The sequence below is a fragment of the Rhinoderma darwinii genome, unplaced genomic scaffold, assembly GCF_050947455.1.
Source record: "Rhinoderma darwinii isolate aRhiDar2 unplaced genomic scaffold, aRhiDar2.hap1 Scaffold_679, whole genome shotgun sequence".
Classification (NCBI taxonomy): domain Eukaryota; kingdom Metazoa; phylum Chordata; class Amphibia; order Anura; family Rhinodermatidae; genus Rhinoderma; species Rhinoderma darwinii.
Genome location: NW_027464237.1, coordinates 115,524 through 135,158, shown reverse-complemented (window position 1 = coordinate 135,158; position 19,635 = coordinate 115,524). Strand labels below are relative to the sequence as shown.

The following is a 19,635-nucleotide window of genomic DNA, read 5'->3' as shown; positions in this document are numbered from 1 at the left end:
AATGCATGTGATCGCTGTGATTGGTTGTCACAGCGATCACATGTTCAGGGTCCAAAAGATTGACCCCTGACATTCTGCCCAGTGCCCATGGCTGTTAGCAACAGCCAGGGCATAGAGCTGTGTGCACGCGATCACGCGTGCACAGTCTCTGAAGTGCCGCCGTAAATAGTCTATACGGCGGACTTTAGAGACCCTGACCGCTGGCCGTATATTTACGGCCAGCGGTCGGGAACCTGTTAATGTCAATGGCCATTCTAAGCTGAATGTGCCTGCTCTCGTCAGATCACAGAAGTTACACAGCTTAAGCCCTCGCTAGTACCAGTGTGGGAGACTGTCTGGGAATACGTGGTGCGGTTGACTTTTTATTATGTCGTTTAGATTTTGTTTCACAATCGATTAAAAAGGATTATGGATTAAAGCATTTAATGTCAATGGCCATTCAAATGGGTCAAAAAAATGTTTCGCTACAGGCAAATCTCGTTTATGTTTCCTAATGGAATACAGATGGTTATTCAACCTAGTTTTGAAGTCGCAGGTGGTTTCACCAACATATAATAACTGGCAGGGGCACCATAACACGTCAATTATCCAATCAGAATCGCACGTAAAGTGCTGTCTAATGTTGTACTTTCTGTGTGTTTGAGGGTGCCCAAATACATTGCCCCTACACATGAGTGGACAATTGATCCATTTATAGCAGGGAACATTCCCTGGTTTTAACGATCTCAATAAGGTCTGTTTACCACTGCTGGATATCTTACTTGTCTTGGATTTAACCAGTTTGTCACGTAGATTTCGAGGTCTCCTAAATGACATAAGAGGTGGGCTGTTAAGCTCACCAATATGTTCATAACTGTTATTAATAATTCACCAATGTTTATTCAGAATTTTTGAAATGTCCCCGCTCAAATCATTATAGGTGGAAATAAATGGTATCCGATGTTTGTCCACTTTTTTAGTCGTTTTTATTAACTTATCCCTAGGGATACCATCAACTCTTGTTTATGAGCATATAGTAACCGTTTAGGATATCCTCTTTCCACAAAATTAGATACCAGACGATCTAAGGATGAATCCAATTCAGTAGGGTCATCAACAATACGTTTAAGTCTAACCATCTGACTAAATGGTAATGATCTTGTCATATTTTTGGGATGGCTACTTTCAAATCTTAAGAGTGTGTTTCGATCCGTATCCTTGGTATATAGCCCAGTAATTAGCACATTATCAACCAATTTTACACAAACATCTAGGAATTCTATTTTTTCAACTGAATAAGTCATTGTGAACTGTAAATTGTCATCGATCTAATTAAGGAATTGATGAAAGGACTGAAGAGTAGCCTCACTATCTGTCCAGATGAGGAAGATGTCGTCTATGTATCGCCACCACCACAAAACATGTCTGAAGTGGTGGGACACATAGACGAACATCTCCTCAACCATATTCATAAAGAGGTTGGCATAGGTAGGGGCCATATTGGACCCCATTGTCGTGCCCTGAAGTTGGATATAATAATTGTCATCAAAGGTAAAGTAGTTGGATGTTAATATAAGATCAACTAAAGATATTATGAATTCACAACTCATCCAATGCAGATAATTCAAGTGTAGATCGTCGGCGCCTCTTATGTCCCGCTCTCCTGGTGGGTTTTCGTTTCTGATTTCCATATTGTCGACTCCTAAATAATCTGTATGGCTTGAGCTGTTACTCTGGGTCTGATGAAGAGGTCGATCTTCACCATTGATGTTCCTGTATATATCCCGATTTTTATGTTCCCTCCTTGGTGGTCCCACCATACGATCATTAGAGTTGTCCCATGAATAAACGTGTCCAGTCTTATAATCAAGTTGGTCTCTATACCATTTTCTTTTCTTGGTGGTTTCTGTCTCCAATCTAGCTTTACTCAATGTAGTATGTAATTTCTCAATATGTAGATCAAAATCCTCAGCAGACACTAGCGACTGTAATACATTCTCCAATTCCTTTACTTTAGCCTTTACACAAATGAAATCTCTCTGTAAAAAATCCATATTCAATAAAATTATATCCAAAGCGTACCTAGTTGATAATTGCTCATATTTGATACGGAATTCATCATGTTGAGTATGCATTGTAGGCTTCAAATGGGGACGCAAACCACGTGGAATCATCTTGTTTTTGTAATATTGACCAAGTGTAAGGAGATGCAATTCCACATTGATCAACCTTTTTGATTCAAACTCCAAATTTCTTTTTACATCTGGTAATGATGGTACACTCAAGAAAGAGACATCCCCTTCTGCTCCATTCAAAATTCTAGCAATGTCCTCCTCCCTAAAAACAGTAGAGTTGGCTGAAGGCATATCCTGCAAAGTACCGATTTGTTCCATGGTATCAGCAATAGAAAAAGTGGAATAAGGTGCCAGCTGAGTAGATCCAAATATATTCAAACAGAGAAAGCAGCAGCACTCAATCTCAGTAAGAGAAAGCTTACACATGTGAACGGGTGCCCTGCTATAAATGGATCAAGTGTCCACTCATGTGTAGGGGCAATGTATGTGAGCTCCCTCAAACACACAGAAAGTACAACATTAGACAGCACTTTACGTGCGATTCTGATTGGATAATTGACGTGTTATGGTGCCCCTGCCAGTTATTATATGTTGGTGAAACCACCTGCGACTTCACAACTAGGTTGAATAACCATCGGTATTCCATTAGGAAACATACACGAGATTTGCCTGTAGCGAAACATTTTTTGGAACTAGGACATACCGAAAGAGATTTAAAATGTCTGATTTTGGAACATATTCCACTTCCCCAGAGTGGGGGTGATAGGAATGTATTACTACATAAATGTCAATCAAAGTGGATTTTCCTTTTGGAAACATTGAGAGGGAAAGGTCTGAATGTTGAATTGAATGTCGCTAGGGCTACTCTCTGAGACTCATCTCTGACATCTGCATTCATCCTCTAGCAATGTTCTGCTTTTGTCTATTATTATTTTTTGGGTTTTGTATTTTTTATATGAGATGTATATATATATATACCTTGATCTTTGACACTTTATTTTTCTATTTTAGATCATAAGGTGAATGTAGACCACTTCAGACCACAAGATACTAAATTGACCAAGAATAAATGGAAGATGGAAATTGGATATTCAAATTTTGATGTCCTGTGAATAGTTTTCATGTATTAATGATAATATTTCTTTCAATGTATGTGAAAGGGGCGCAGCAATAATGTAAATATTAGTGTATAAACTGACTGATGTAATAAGCTACTGTGGAGTTCTCATGGGTTGGATACATGATTGCTGGTTATTGTGGTTGGACTTGGCACACGGGAGTGGGATACTGTCGCTCTACTAACCTTGGTGTAGCTTTTCATGGAGCACATAACTGGGACCCTGATCCCTCCCCTTTCGTGGGAATCCTTTATCCGCAGTTTAATATACCTTATAACTGCCATCGACTATATAGAATTTCTATGACATATTTAGGAATGGATTTATTTGCTGCACTTGGTTTTTCTTGCTGCTTCCCTCTCATACATATACATTTGTATATACAGGTGTTTGACCTTTTCTTGATACTGATCCTGGACATCTTCGGACATATATATGTCCTGAATATTTATCAATTCTGTCATTCCGTGGTTTGATGTATTTTGTGTCTATATGTATTTGTGAAACATTTTGCTTGATAAGCTATTTACAATAATATTGATTGTTACCTGTCACTTGGCAACGTGTTGCGGAACTTCTTTCCGGTTCTCGCTAGTGGAATGTGTGCACAATGGCGTCAGGAGTTTGTTGATTACCTGTAACCAGGCAACTTCCTATAGACGTGACTTGCTGGCGCTGTCAGCCTGACGCATGCGCACCTGCTAACAATAAATGCCTGATAGGGAGGACTTGAGTCAAACACATACCAGCACTTTGCATAAATTAAATATCAGTCTTTTGATTGGTCAGTGGTCTGACAGCGTAACTTGATACACATCTTGTGGAATATTTGATGACATTGTAATTAGGTCTATATTAAGTCGTTCTAATATATAGACGTTTTTAGATGTTATTACATATGTCACTTGTCACTTTCTGTATCAATGGTTTATTTCTTGATACGGTAACTTTGGTTTTACACGTAACTAAATGCTGTTTGTATTTGTGATACTATTGTAATGAGCTTGATTGCTTGTATTTGATGCACACTATAGAAACCATGACTGTTGTACACACCATTATGCTCGAAAAAAGTCCTAATGTTGGACTGAAACGTCGCACCTCTGTATGTTGGCTTGAATAAATCACAGGTTTTTTTGATTCTTCCTGTTGGAGTGCTGCAAGATTTATTTCTCCTGAATATATATATATATATATATATACCACTGACACCAGACTCTGGATACAATATATACCACTGACACCAGACTCTGGATACCATATATACCACTGACCACCAGACTCTGACACTATATATACCACTGACCACCAGACTCTGGATACCATATATACCACTGACACCAGACTCTGGATACTATATATACCACTGGCCACCAGACTCTGGATAATATATGGACCACGAACCACCAGACTCTGTATACTATATATATCACTGATCACAAGACTCTGGATACTATATGTACCGTTGACCATCAGACTCTGGATACTATATGTACCACGAATAATAAATGGGAACTCAGCACTCCAAGTTATTACGCAATAAGGGACATTTTATTTCACATATAGCGAAAAGTAGTAATTCAAAAATAGGTTTAACGTTTCGAGCCATATATTTGACCTTCTTCAGATATGGGTCTTGTCTGACTACCAGACTCTGGATACTATATGTACCACTGACCACATGACTCTGGATACTATATATACCACTGGCCACCAGACTCTGGATACTATATATACCCCTGACCACCAGACTGTGGATACTATATATACACCCCTGACCACCAGACTCTGGACACTATATATACCACTGGCCACCAGACTGGATACTATATATACCACTGGCCACCAGACTCTGGATACTATATATACCACTGGCCACCAGACTGGATACTATATATACCACTGGCCACCAGACTCTGGACACTATATATACCACTGACACCAGAATCTGGATACTATATGTACCACTGGCCACCAGACTCTGGACACTATATATACCACTGACACCAGACTCTGGATACTTTATGTACCACTGGCCACCAGACTCTGGATACTATATATACCACTGGCCACAAGACTGTGGATACCATATATACCACTGACCACCAGACTCTGGATATTATATGTACCTCTGACCACCAGACTCTGTATACTATATATACCTCTGGCCACCAAACTCTGGATACTATATGTACCACTGACCACCAGACTCTGGATACTTTATGTACCACTGGCCACCAGACTTTGGATACTATATGTACCACTGGCCACCAGACTTTGGATACTATATGTACCACTGACTACTGGAAACCACATGTAAGTAGATTGGGGTTACTTCACCACCACTGGATTAGGGTAAATTCTCTATCGGAGGCGGCTGCATGACAATAGGGACTAGTGATGAGGCCGGTCAGAGTTTGTGTTTAGTCAGTATTCACGTTAGTCGGCAGAGTTACAGGTGGAGTGAAACGCGTGGGGCGATGGGCGTGATGGACGGCACATTGAGTGGCGTCATCCTCATGTTCCATTGGTGTCGGTGCTGCAGGTTTCTTCCAGCGACATAACATATATGATCCCCGTATGGTAAGTTCTTTCTTACGTTTTTTCCTATATGACATTTTATGGCCTGTCACATAAAGGTGAGGTACCCACCAGGGCCGTATTTACCATTAGATACCTGCGGGCACCAGATCACTGTAGTACTACCGATAATGAATCCTCTTCCTGTGTGTTTTCCGATTTTATGTAACTAAAGCTTAATTGCTGTATAAATGAAAAGTTCTACAACTTCCTAATCTACTTTATGTTTCTTAGCTGAGAGCAGGACTAGCGATGTACAGGTTCACTGCATCTGAATGTAAGCAAGAGTGTCCTCATTCACTGACAGCAAACAGATCTTGAAAATGGTGAGTAATTGAAACATAAATGATATTATAAAGTTGTAGAACTTCTCATGTATACAGGAATAAAGTATTTATAATATGGGGGCATGGCTGTAAATATGCCCCCGGATATGACGACTCCTTGTATAGACCAGTCCTATTGGATCTCTCGGTGTGGACGTCTCTGCAGGGGATTTTTCTTCTTCATGAATGTTGATCTCTGGTGTGAAGGATCTGATAACAGGAGCATCCATGAGGTGAGGGCCCTGACTGTAGGGGGCAGCATTGTAGCCGATCCTCCATCCCCCACTGTGCCCCATTCAGTGTATCCCGTTTAGATAATCCTCCACAATCTAAATAGCCTGTACTTCAGCTCTCTCCTGCACTGATACATTGTAACAAACTCTCACTTATCATTATATAACCATTAAAGCTGTTTTCTGGTTTGGAAACCCCATTTTCAAATGCCCTATTAGGGAATTTTGGGGTAATAGTGTGGGTTCCCCCGTTCAGGAACCTGATTAATTATCCAGAATGGAGAGGGGCAACAAACATCATCTCCTGCTCAGGAGGACCATCACATCCATGTATTACATGCCCAGCCCGGTGATTATAGAACTGTGTAATACTTTACTTCCCCTTTAGAGATGCTGTAGGGAAATTAAACTCTTGCAGCAAGTTCCCCCACAGATTACTGGACCCCTCTAGCAAAACGGTATTGTAAAAACCTGACAACCCCTGTAAGGCTCTGTTCACACCACATTTGGGCTTTAAATCTGACATATACCTTTAAAGTGTAGCTAAACGTTTGACAAACTTCTGACATGTCATAGTGACATAGTGACACGTCAGAAGATTGGATTGGTGGGGGTCCGAGCACTGAGACCCCCACCAATCACTAGAATGAAGCAGCTGAAGCCCCCGTGTGAGCGCTCAGTCGCTTCGTGTTTGTTCGGCTTTTTCCAGAAATAAATGTATCGGTGAACGGACTCAATAGAAAGTCTATGAGCCCGATACATTTTTCCGGAAAAAGCCGAACAGACAAGAAGCGGCTGAGCGCTCACACGAGACCTTCAGCTGCTTCGTTCTAGTGATTGGTGGGGGTCTCAGAGCTCGGACAACATTTACTACACAGAAGTCCAATGGGAATAAAGACAAGCACAAAGATGTAGGGGGTAAAAGGAAAGTTTTATTTACAGATAAGGGAAGGTTATATTTTATTATTAGGAGATTATTCTAGAAGTATTAAGACTACTATTATTATATACTGTGTATATGTATGTGTCATCTATTTATCTATTATACTAAACCTATCTAAAGGCCGTGTTGATCCAGAGGAAGGCGAAAACCCCCTGTGAGGAATGAGCCAATTGTCCTCATATTAGGGGGGAAAATTCCTTCCTGACCCCAAATATGGCGATCGGCATAAATCCCAGGATCAAAGGCTGAAGTGTAACATGTGTAATATGGGGAAAGACTAGGGGAAAATTATTCATTTTTTTTATTATTATTTTTAATGAACTTCTGTATTTATTTATGTGTAAACTATAAATTGTATTAAATTAAGAATTATTTTTTTAAATTATTTTCTATATTTATATTATGTTACTTATGTGTGTTACTACTTATTACTCTATCATCCTAAACCTATTTAAGGCCGTGTTGATCCAGAGGAAGGCGAAAACCCCCTGTGAGGAATGAGCCAATTGTCCTCATATTAGGGGGGAAAATTCCTTCCTGACCCCAAATATGGCGATCAGAATAATCCCAGGATCAAAGGCTAAAGTCTAATCTAAATGTACTATGCGTCTATATGCGGGTGTCTATACTTATCATGTAGTGTGGTGTCTATACTTATTATATAGTGGGGTGATGTGGGTGATGTGAGTCATGTGGGTGATGTGGGTGCATTACTTACCTGGCCTGTGCTGAGGTGAGATCAGGTATAATGGCCGCTCCGGCCCCAGGACTACAACATGCGGCTATTATTCCTGATCTCCCCAGATGGAAACTAAGCACAGGCCGCTCCTGGGGGGTGTAGAGGATCTTCAGGCTGGAGTGATGTCAGATGCCTGCCCGGGATTGGAGGATGGCAAGTCAAGGCTCTGGTGCAGCAGCAAGATGGCAGAGGTGTGGCATGAAGATGGTAAGGAGAGAGATGATGGTCTGGGCAGCCGAGGTGACATACAGCAGCAGAGACTTGAGGCGCGGGTCAGGAGGCATGAAGTTCTGGGCCCTTGTCCTGAGATCTTATCGGGTCCAGCTTGGTGACATGAAGCTGAACCCGGCCAAGGGGTGAAGGGCTTTGTTATTCTCTGGCCACTTCAGATGTTGGTTCTCCAGAACGGGCACAAATGGTGTAAATGGTGGCTGTGCCCTCCTCTCCTGCAGTTCCTCCCAGCCGATGGTGGAGAAGAATGGATGCTCTCTGATGTTCCCGCACACACCGAGGCGCCTCTTAGAATTTTTACGGACCAGTCTCTTGGTCAGATGTTTCACGTCAGGATTAAGCCAAGTTGGAAATTTAGGCTTCGCGGTGGTGATGGCTTTGATAGCCATTTGCCTGACGGGGCCGTTGTAAAATGGGGAGCGTCCTGCTGCCATCCTGGACACCACAATCCCCAGGCTCCACCAGTCAACTGCGGTGCCGTATTTTTTTCTAAGAAGCACCTCGGGGGCCATGTAATGCAACGTTCCCGACACTCCACGGATCTTATTGGAGGCGGTGACGCCATCTTGGGCCAATCCCAGGTCGATGATACGGACGTGGCCATCTGCATCCAACATTATATTCTCCGGCTTTAGATCTCTGCAAAGAAATAAGACGAGAGAATGACAAATCCGCCCAGTGATCCAGGAGACGGGGGATGGGTCATTGCACCACCAAGCAGAATAGCCATTCAGGAATGTAGGAAAGCTGGGTGCACTGTTTCCAGCATGTAAAGGAGAATGAAAGAAGGGGGAAGTTCTGCTTACCGGTGGACGATGTTGTGTCCATGGAGGAACTGGAGGCCACATATCATCTCTGCTGTGTAGAATCTGATGGGGAGAACAGAGCGGAGTCTCAATGTCATGAAATCTTCCTCTATCAATTCCCTAATATCATGTTATGATGGAGTGTGTGCGGTCTCTAGCAGAGAGGAGGCGCTGATTATGGCAGCCTGTATTCTGCATTCTCTGCATTATCCTTCATCTGACCTCCCCCTCACCTTTTCTTCTTTCCACCCCCCTCAGTCTCCTGATTATTTACTCGCCTTACGTTGCCGATGTTCAAGCAGCCGCACATCCTGATCAAAGCCTCCAGGCTGCCACCGGACAGATACTCCGTGATAAAAAATGCCCGCTCCTCAGATTGATGTGCGGCATAGAGGTGGCATAGGAACGGGCAGTGTCTGGCCGCTAGGAGTATCCGCCGCTCTCTCATAATTTCGTCCGTATTGTCCCGTTTGGTGATCATTTTTACGGCCATGTAGGTGTTTCGGCCGGGGACTGATGCCAGGACCACCTGAGGAAAACAAATGGAGATTCCTCATGAGAAGAAGAAGGAACAGGGGTGGACAGAGAGGTGGGTCAGTCGGGTAGTGCCCAGGACTCTACAGCAGAACAAAGCTGAGCTCCCAGCATAATGCAGTGTCTGCAGTTGGGTCCTGTATGGAGAGGTCTTCACGCCTTACCCACATTTGACATAATTATCTTAGTTGGTGGGGGTAGTATGGAGCAGGATCATACGCTATAATAGCGACCGTGGCATCTAAACAGTTAAATAGAGGTAAGCTCCCGCTGTCACCCCATAACCCCTACCTGCAACGCGATCACAGTGTGTAGATAGTTGTCATGGCAGCCAGGGGGCCTAATGAAGACCCCAAGGTCTGCCAACTTGGTCCTCCTACTAAGCTTAATAGGAGGAGGCTAAAAGAACAATTCAAGCGATACATAAATATTGCAGTCAAAATAAATAAATAAACTTTTTTCTATTTCGTTTTGTTTAGCGCCTCGAAAAATGGAATAAAAAGTTAAAAAGTGATTAAAAGTTTTATGTAACCCGAAATAGTACCAATAAACAGTACAGCTCGCCCCACAAAAAACAAGTCCTCACACCGCCCCATCAACAGAAAAATAAAAACAATTCTGGGTTTCAGAATATGGAGACACAACAAATGAATGTTTTTACAAATTGTTTTTATTGGATAAAAAGTATAAAAAATAAACCAATATAATTTTGGTATCCCCGTTATTGTTCTGACCCGCAGAATAAAGGTAACGTGTCATTTTTACCACTTAGTTAACACCATAAAAGCCAAATTATTAAACCAATGGAGGAATTGCTGTTTTGTTTTTTTTTGCTATTTCACCTAAAAAAAAACAGCCTTTTACAATGTTCCCAGTAAATGATATGGTACATTGAATGGAGCCATTAAAAACTACAACTCGTGCCCCCAAAAGTCAAAATCTCTCATATGTCGACAGAAAAATACTAAAATGAAAAACTAAAGTAGTGGTTATGGGGGCAGGAATACTTCTGGATGTCCTATTAGGCATCCCATAGGAGAACACTACACCCATCATCCATCCAGCATAACATGGTGACAACAGAGAACAATTGATGGAGATAAAAGGTCAACTTTAGGTTTACCACCCTATAAAATGAAATATTTAGATATTATACTCACTTTGCCAAAGCTGCCCCTACCCAGGACCTGGTGGATGGTGAAGCGGCTAATGGTAAGCCTGGCATAGGGGCTGGATGTTCCAGGGTCTTGGCTGCTCCCAGGTCTTGGCTCCTCATCCTCCAATCCTCTGTTCTTGGCTCCTCTCCTCTTCTTCGTCATCTTCTTGAATCCGGTGACGCTGTCCTCCTCCCTCTTCCTCTTCTCCTCTTCTCTCTTCTCGCCGTCTTCTCCATGTCCATTGGACGCCATTTTCACCAATATCTTCCTGCCTGTAGACTTCAGTCCGATCGCTGCCGTCGACAGTTGAAAGTAAACGGCAGTTGGTCGTGTGCAGGTCACATGATGTCAGAGGTCATGGAATCCTCAGGTGGCACCTGTCTGGCAGTAACCTGCTCTGCCATGTCTGATGTGGGCATCATGAGTGCCAGTCTAGTGTCCAGAGCTGTGTTTCCCAACCAGGGTTTCTTATGGCCTGGTCAGGGGTCTGCAGAACACAGTAGCAATACATGCCACTCCTACAGTAGAGATAAACAACGGTTATTTGCTCAGGTTATTGGCAAAACCCTTTTCATCCACAATATAGAATCTGGGTTTATATTTAGGGGTCTGTATTTATTTAGGGGTCTAGTCTGTGGTCTGTATTTATTTAGGGGTCTAGTCTGGGGTCTGTATTTATTTAGGGGTCTGATCTGGGGTCTGTATTAATTTAGGGGTCTAGTCTTTGGTCTGTATTCATTTAGGGGTCTAGTCTGGGGTCTGTATTTATTTAGAGGTCTGGACTGGGGTCTGTATTTATTTAGGGGTCCGGTCTGGGATCTGCATTTATTTAGGGGTCTGGTCTGGGGTCTGTATTTATTTAGGGGTATGGTTTGGGGTCTGTATTCATTTAGGGGTCTAGTCTTGGGTCTGTATTTCATTAGGGGTCTTGTCTGTGGTCTGCATTAATTTAGGAGTCTGCTCTGGGGTCTGTATTTATTTAGGGGTCTGGTTTGGGGTCTGTATTTATTTAGGCGTCTGGTCTGGGGTCTGTATTCATTTAGGGGTCAAGTCTGGGGTCTGTATTTGTTTAGGGGTCCAGTCTGGGGTCTGTATTTATTTAGGGGTCCGGTCTGGGGTCTGGATTTATTTAGGGGTCTAGTCTTGGATCTGTATTTATTTAGGGGTCTAGTCTGGGGTCTGTATTTGTTTAGGGGTCCAGTCTGGGGTCTGGATTTATTTAGGGCTCCGGTCTGGGGTCTGCATTTATTTAGGGGTCTAGTCTGGGGTCTGTATTTATTTAGGGGTCTGATCTGGGGTCTGTATTCATTTAGTGCTCTAGTCTTGGGTCTGTATTTATTTATGGGTCTGGTCTGGGGTCTGCATTTATTTAGGGGTCTGGTCTGGGGTCTGTATTTATTTAGGGGTCTAGTCTGGGGTCTGTATTTATTTCGAGGTCTGGTCTGGGGTCTGTATTTATTTAGGGGTCCGGTCTGGGGTCTGTATTTATTTAGCGGTCTGGTCTGGAGTCTGTATTTATTTAGGAGACTGGTATGTGGTCTCCATTGATTTAGGGGTCTGGTCTGGGGTCTGCATTTATTTAGGGGCCTGGTCTGGGTCTGTATTTATTAAGGGGTCTGGTCTGGGGTCTGTATTAATTTAGTGCTCTATTCCAGGGTCTGTATTTATTTAGGGGTCTAGTCTGGTGTCTGTATTTATTTAGGCGTCCAGTACATGGTCTGCATTAATTTGAGGGTCTGGTCTGGGGTCTGTATTTTTTAGGCGTCCAGTCTGGGGTCTGTATTTATTTAGCCATCTGGTCTGGGGTCTGTATTCATTTAGGAGTCTGGTCCGGGGTCTGCATTTATTTAGGAGTCTGGTCTGGGGTCTATATTTATTTATGAGTCTAGTCTTGGGTCTATTTATTTAGGCGTCCGGTACGTGGTCTGCATTAATATGGGGGTCTGGTCTGGGGTCTGTATTTATTAAGGGGTCTAGTCTGGGGTCTGTTTTTATTTAGGGGTCTGGTCTGGGGTCTGAATTTATTTAGGGGTCTGGTCTGGGGTCATTAAATATTTAGGGGTTTGGTCTGTGGTCTGCATTGATTTAGGGGTCCGGTCTGGGGTCTGCATTAATTTGGGGGCCTGGTCTGGGGTCTGTATTTATTAAGGGGTCTATTCTTGGGTCTGTTTTTATTTAGGGGTCTGGTCTGTGGTCTGCATTTATTTAGTGGTCTGGTCTGGGGTCTGTATTTATTTAGGGAACTAGTCTGGGGTCTGTATTTATTTAGGGGTCTGGTCTGGGCTCATTAAATATTTAGGGGTCTGGTCTGTGGTCTGCATTGATTTAGGGGTCCGGTCTGGGGTCTGCATTAATTTTGGGGCCTGGTCTGGGGTCTGTATTTATTAAGGGGTCTGGTCTTGGGTCTGTATTTATTTAGGGGTCTGGTCTGTGGTCTGTATTTATTTAGGGGTCTGGTCTGGGGTCTGTATTTATTTAGGAGTCTGGTCTGGGGTCTGTATTTATTTAGGGTTCTAGTCTGGGGTCTGTATTTATTTAGGGGTCTGGTCTATGGTCTGTATTTATTTAGGGGTCTGGTCTGGGGTCTGTATTTATTTAGGGTTCTAGTCTGGGGTCTGCATTTATTTAGGGGTCCAGTCTGTGGTCTGTATTTATTTAGGGGTCTAGTCTGAGGTCTGCATTTATTTAGGGGTCTAGTCTTGGGTCTGTATTTAGGTGTCCGGTCTGGGGTCTGTATTTATTTAGGGGTCCGGTCTGGGGTCTGCATTAACTTATGGGTCTGGTCTGGTGTCAGTATATATTAAGGGGTCTAGTCTGGGGTCTGTATTCATTTAGGCGTCTACTCTGGGGTCTGTATTTATTTAGTTGTCCAGTCTGTGGTCTGTATTTATTTAGGGGTCTGTTCTGGGGTCTGTATATATTTAGGGGTCTGGTCTGGGGTCTGTATTTATTTAGTGGTCCGGTCTGGGGGTCTGCATTTATTTAGGGGACTGGTCTGTGGTCTTCATTGATTTAGGGGTCTGGTTTGGGGTCTGTATTTATTTAGGGGTCCGGTCTGGGGTCTGCATTTATTAAAGGGTTCTAGTCTGTGGTCTGTATTTATTTAGGGGTCTGGTCTGGGGTCTGTATTTATTTAGGGGTCTGGTCTAAGGTCTGTATTTATTTAGGGGTCTGGTCTGGGGTCTGTATTTAGTTAGGGGTCTGTTCTGTTTTTATTAAGGGGTCTGGTCTAGGGTCTGTATTTATTTAGGGGTCTGGTCTAGGGTCTGCATTTATCTAAGGGTCTGGTCTGGGGTCTGTATTTATTTAGGGGTCCGGTCTGGGGTCTGCATTAATTTGGGGTCTGGTCTTGGGTCTGTATTTATATAGGGGTCTGGTCTAGGGTCTGCATTTATTTTGGGGTCTGGTCTGTGGTCTGCATTGATTTAGGGGTCTGGTCTGGGGTCTGCATTAATTTAGGGGTCTGGTCTGGGGTCTGTATTCATTTAGGGGTTTAGTCTGGGGTCTGTATTTTTTTAGGGGTCCAGTCTGGGGTCTGTATTTTTTTAGGGGTCTGGTCTGGGGTCTGTATTCATTTAGGGGTCTAGTCTTGGGTCTGTATTTATTTAGGAGTCTGGTCTGGGGTCTGTATTTATTTAGGATTCTGGTCTGTGGTCTGTATTTATTTAGGGGTCTGGTCTGGGGTCTGCATTTATTTAGGAGTCTAGTATGGGGTCTGAATTTATTTAGGGGTCTGGTCCGGGGTCTGTAATTATTTAGGGGTCTGGTCTGTGGCCTGCATTGATTTAGGGGTCTGGTCTGGGGTCTATTTATTTAGGGGTCTGGTCTGGGGTCTATTTATTTAGGGGTCTGGTCTAAGGTCTGCATTTATTTAGGGGTCCGGTCTGGGGTCTGTATTTTTTAGGGGTCTGGTTTGGGGTCTGTATTTATTTAGAGGTCTAGTCTGTGGTCTGTATTTATTTAGGGGTCTGGTCTGTGGTCTGTATTTATTTAGGGGTCTGGTCTGGATTCTGTATTTTTTAGGGGTCTGGTTTGGGGTCTGTATTTATTTAGGGGTCTGGTCTGGGGTCTTCATTTATTTAGGGGTGTGGTCTGGGGGTCTGTATTTATTTAGAGGTCTAGTCTGGGGTCTGCATTTATTTAGGGGTCTAGTCTGGGGTCTGTATTTATTTAGGGGTCCGGTCTGTGGTCTGTATATATTTAGGGGTCTGATCTGTAGTCTGCATTAATTTAGGGGACTGGTTTGGGGTCTGTATTCATTTAGGGGTCTAGTCTTCGGTCTGTATTAATTTAGGGGTCTAGTCTGGGGTCTGTATTTATTTAGGGGTCTGGTATGGGGTCTGTATATATTTAGAGGTCTAGTCTGGGGTCTGCATTTATTTAGGGGACTGGTCTGGGGTCTGTATTTATTTAGGGGTCTTGTCTGGGGTCTGTATTTATTTAGGGGTCCGGTTTGGGGTTTGCATTAATTTGGGGGTCTACTCTGGGGTCTGTATTTATTTAGGGGTCTGGTTTGGGGTCTGTATTCATTTAGGGGTTCAGTCTGGGGTCTGTATTTATTTAGGGGTCCGGTCTGGGGTCTGAATATATTTAGGGGTTTGGTCTGGCGTCTGTATTTATTTAGGGGTCTGGTTTGGGGTCTGTATTTATTTAGGGGTGTGGTCTGTATTCTGCATTAATTTAGGGGACTGGTCTGTATTCTGCATTAATTTAGGGGTCTAGTCTGGGGTCTGCATTTATTTAGGGGTCTAGTCTGGGGTATGTATTTATTTAGGGGTCTGGTCTGTATTCTGCATTAATTTAGGGGACTGGTTTGGGGTCTGTATTCATTTAGGGGTCTAGTCTGTAGTCTGTATTCATTTAGGGGTCCGGTCTGGGGTCTGCATTAATTTGGGGGTCTAGTCTGGGGTCTGTATTTATTTAGGGGTCTGGTCTGGGGTCTGAATTTATTTAGGGGTCTGGTCTGGGGTCATTAAATATTTAGGGGTCTGGTGGGTCATAAAAATATTTAGGGGTCTGGTCTAGGGTCTGCATTTATTTAGGGGTCTGGTCTGGGGTCTGTATTTATTTAGGGATCTAGTCTGGGGTCTGCATTCATTTAGGGGTCTACTCTGGGGTCTGTATTTAGGGGTCTAGTCTGTGCTCTGCATTTATTTAGGCGTGTGGTCTGGGGTCTGTATTTATTTAGAGGTCTAGTCTGGGGTCTGCATTTATTTAGGGATCTAGTCTGGGGTCTGTATTCATTTAGGGGTCTAGTCTTGGGTCTGTATTCATTTAGGGGTCTGGTCTGTAGTCTGCATTAATTTAGGGGTCTTGTTTGGGGTCTGTATTCATTTAGGGGTTCAGTCTGGGGTCTGAATTTATTTAGGGGTCTGGTCTGGGGTCTGAATTTATTTAGGGGTCTGGTCTGGGGAATGTATTTATTTAGGGTTCCGGTCTGGGGTCTGCATTAATTTGGGGGTCTAGTCTGGTGTCTGTATTTATTTAGGGGTCTGGTCCGGGGTCTATTTATTTAGGGGTCTGTTCTGGGGTCTGCATTTATTTAGGGGTCTAGTCTGGGGTCAATTTTCTTAGGGGTCTGGTCTGGGGTCTGTATTCATTTAGGGGCCTAGTCTGGGGTCTGCATTCATTTAGGGGTCTTTTCTGGGGTCTGCTTTTATTTAGGGGTCTTGTCTGGGGTCTGTATTATATAGGGGTCCAGTCTGGGGTCTGTATTTATTTAGGGGTCTGGTCTGTGGCCTGCATTAATTTGGGGGTCTAGTCTGGGGTCTGCATTCATTTAGGGGTCTAGTCTGGGGTCTGTATTTATTTAGGGGTCTAGTCTGGGGTCTGTATTTATTTAGGGGTCTGGTCTGCGGTCTGTATTAATTTAGGGGTCTAGTCTGGGGTCTGCATTCATTTAGGGGTCTAGTCTGGGGTCTGTATTTATTTAGGGGTCTAGTCTGGGGTCTGTATTTATTTAGGGGTCTTGTTTGGGGTCTGTAATTATTTTGGTGTCTGGTCTGTGGTCTGCGTTGATTTAGGGGTCTGGTCTGGGGTCTGTATTAATTTAGGGGTCTAGTCTTGGGTCTGTATGTATTTAGGCGTCTGGTCTGGGGTCTGTACTTGTTTAGGGGTCCGATCTGGGGTCTGCATTTATTTAGGAGTCTGGTCTAGGGTCAGTATTTATTTAGGGGTCTGGTCTGTGGTCTGCTTTGATTTAGGGGTCTGCTCTGTGGTCTGTATTTATTTAGGGGTCTGGTTTGGTGTCTGTATTTATTTAGGGGTCTAGTCTGGGGTCTAAATTTATTTAGGGGTCCAGTCTGGTGTCTGTATTTATTTAGGGTTCCGGTCTGGGGTCTGGATTTATTTAGGGGTCTGGTCTGGGGTCTGTAAATATTTAGGGGTCTGGTCTGGGGTCTGCATTTATTTAGGGGTCTAGTCTGGGGTCTGTATTTATTTAGGGGTCCGGTCTGGGGTCTGCATTAATTTGGGGGTCTGGTCTGGGGTCTTTATTTATTAAGGGGTCTAGTCTGGGGTCTGTATTTATTTAGGGGTCCAGTCTGGGGTCTGCATTTATTTAGGGGTCTAGTCTGGGGTCTGAGTATATTTAGGTGTCTGGGCCGGGGTCTGTAATTATTTAGGGGTCTGGTCTGTGGTCTGCATTGATTTAGGGGTCTTGTCTGGGGTTTGTATTTATTTAGGGGTCTGGTCTGGGGTCTGTATTCATTTAGGGGTCTAGTCTTGGGTCTGTTTTTTCTTAAGGGTCTGGTCTAGGTTCTGTATTTATTTAGGGGTCTGGTCTGTGGTCTGCATTGATTTAGGGGTCTTGTCTGGGGTCTGTATTTATTTAGGGGTCTAGTCTTGTGTCTGTATTTATTTAGGGGTCTGGTCTGGGGTCTGTATTTATTTAGGGGTCTGGTCTGGGGTCTGTACTTCTTTTAGGCGACTGGTCTGTGGTCTCCATTGATTTAGGGTTCTGGTCTGGGGTCTGTATTTATTTAGGGGTCTGGTCTAAGGTCTGTATTTATTTAGTGGTCCGGTCTGTGGTCTCCATTAATTTAGGGGTCTGATGTGGGGTCTGTATTTATTTAGGGGTATGGTCTGGGGTCTGTATTTATTTAGGGGTCGGTCTGGGGTCTGTATTTATTTAGGGGACTGGTCTGTGGTCTTCATTGATTGAGGGGTCTGGTCTGGGGTCTGTATTTATTTAGGGGTCTGGTCTGGGGTCTCCATTGATTTAGAGGTCTAGTCCGGGGTCTGTATTTATTTAGGGGTCTGGTCTATGGTCTGTTTTTATTTAGGGGTCTAGTCTGTGGTCTGTATTTATTTAGGGGTGCAGTCTGGGGTCTGGTCTGTGGTCTTGATTTATTAAGGGGTCTGGTCTAGGGTCTGTAATTATTTAGGGGTCTGGTCTTGGGTCTGTATTTATTTAGGGGTCTGGTCTGGGGTCCGTATTTATTTAGGGGTCCGGTCTGGGGTCTGAATTTATTTAGGCATCTGGTCTGTGGTTAGTAATTATTTTGGGTTCTGGTCTGTGGTCTGCATCGATTTAGGGGTCTGGTCTGGGGTCTGTATTTAATTAGGGGTCTGGTCTGGGGTATGTGTTCATTTAGGGGTCTAGTCTTGGGTCTGTATTTATTTAGGGGTCTTGTCTGGGGTCTGTATTTATTTAGGGGTCAGGTCTGTGGTCTGTATTTATTTAGGGGTCTAGTCTTGGGTCTGTATTTTTTTAGGGGTCTGGTCTAGGGTCTGCATTTATTTACGGGTCTGGTCTGGGGTCTGCATTTATTTAGGGGTCTGGTCTGGGTTCTGTGTTTATTTAGGGGTTTGGTCTGGGGTTTATTTTTATTTAGGGGTCTAGTCTGGGGTCTGCATTTATTTAGGGGTATGGTTTGTGGTCTATATTTATTTAGAAGTCTGGTTTGGGGTCTGTATTCATTTAGGGGTCTGGTCTGGGGTCTATTTATTTAGGGGTCTGGTTTGGGGTCTGTATTCATTTAGGGGTCTAGTCTTGGGTCTTAATTTATTTAGGGGTCTGGTCTGGTGTCTGTATTTAAGGGTCTGGTCTGGGGTCTGCATTTATTTATGGGTCTGGTCAGGGGTCTGTATTTATTTAGGGGTCTAGTCTGGGGTCTGCATTTATTTAGGGTTCTAGTATGGGGTCTGTATTTATTTAGGGGTCCGGTCTATGGTCTGTTTTTATTTAGGGGTCTAGTCTGTGGTCTGTATTTATTTAGGGGTGCAGTCTGGGGTCTGGTCTGTGGTCTTGATTTATTAAGGGGTCTGGTCTAGGGTCTGTAATTATTTAGGGGTCTGGTTTGGGGTCTGTATTTAATTAGGGGTCTTGTCTGGGGTCTGTATTCATTTAGGGGTCTAGTCTTGGGTCTGTATTTATTTAGGGGTCTGGTCTGGGGTCCGTATTTATTTAGGGGTCCGGTCTGGGGTCTGAATTTATTTAGGCATTTGGTCTGTGGTTAGTAATTATTTTGGGTTCTGGTCTGTGGTCTGCATCGATTTAGGGGTCTGGTCTGGGGTCTGTATTTATTTAGGGGTCTAGTCTGGGGTCTATTTATTTAGGGGTCTGGTTTGGGGTCTGTATTCATTTAGGGGTCTAGTCTTGGGTCTTTATTTATTTAGGGGTCTGGTCTGGTGTCTGTATTTAAGGGTCTGGTCTGGGGTCTGCATTTATTTATGGGTCTGGTCAGGGGTCTGTATTTATTTAGGGGTCTAGTCTGGGGTCTGCATTTATTTAGGGTTCTGGTATGGGGTCTGTATTTATTTAGGGGTCTGGTCTGGGGTCTGCATTTATTTAGGGGTCTAGTCTGGGGTCTGTATTTATTTAGGAGTCTGGTCTGGTGTCTGTATTTATTTAGGGGTATGGTCTGTGGTCTGCATTGATTTAGGGGTCTGGTCCGGTGTCTGCATTTATTTA

At 43.5% G+C, this 19,635-nt stretch overlaps 1 pseudogene; it reads left to right on the top strand.

Moving 5' to 3' along the window:
- The first annotated feature begins 241 nt into the window (after positions 1–241).
- On the top strand, positions 242–360 carry LOC142728490 (5S ribosomal RNA; annotated as a pseudogene).
- Positions 361–19,635: the final 19,275 nt, after the last annotated feature.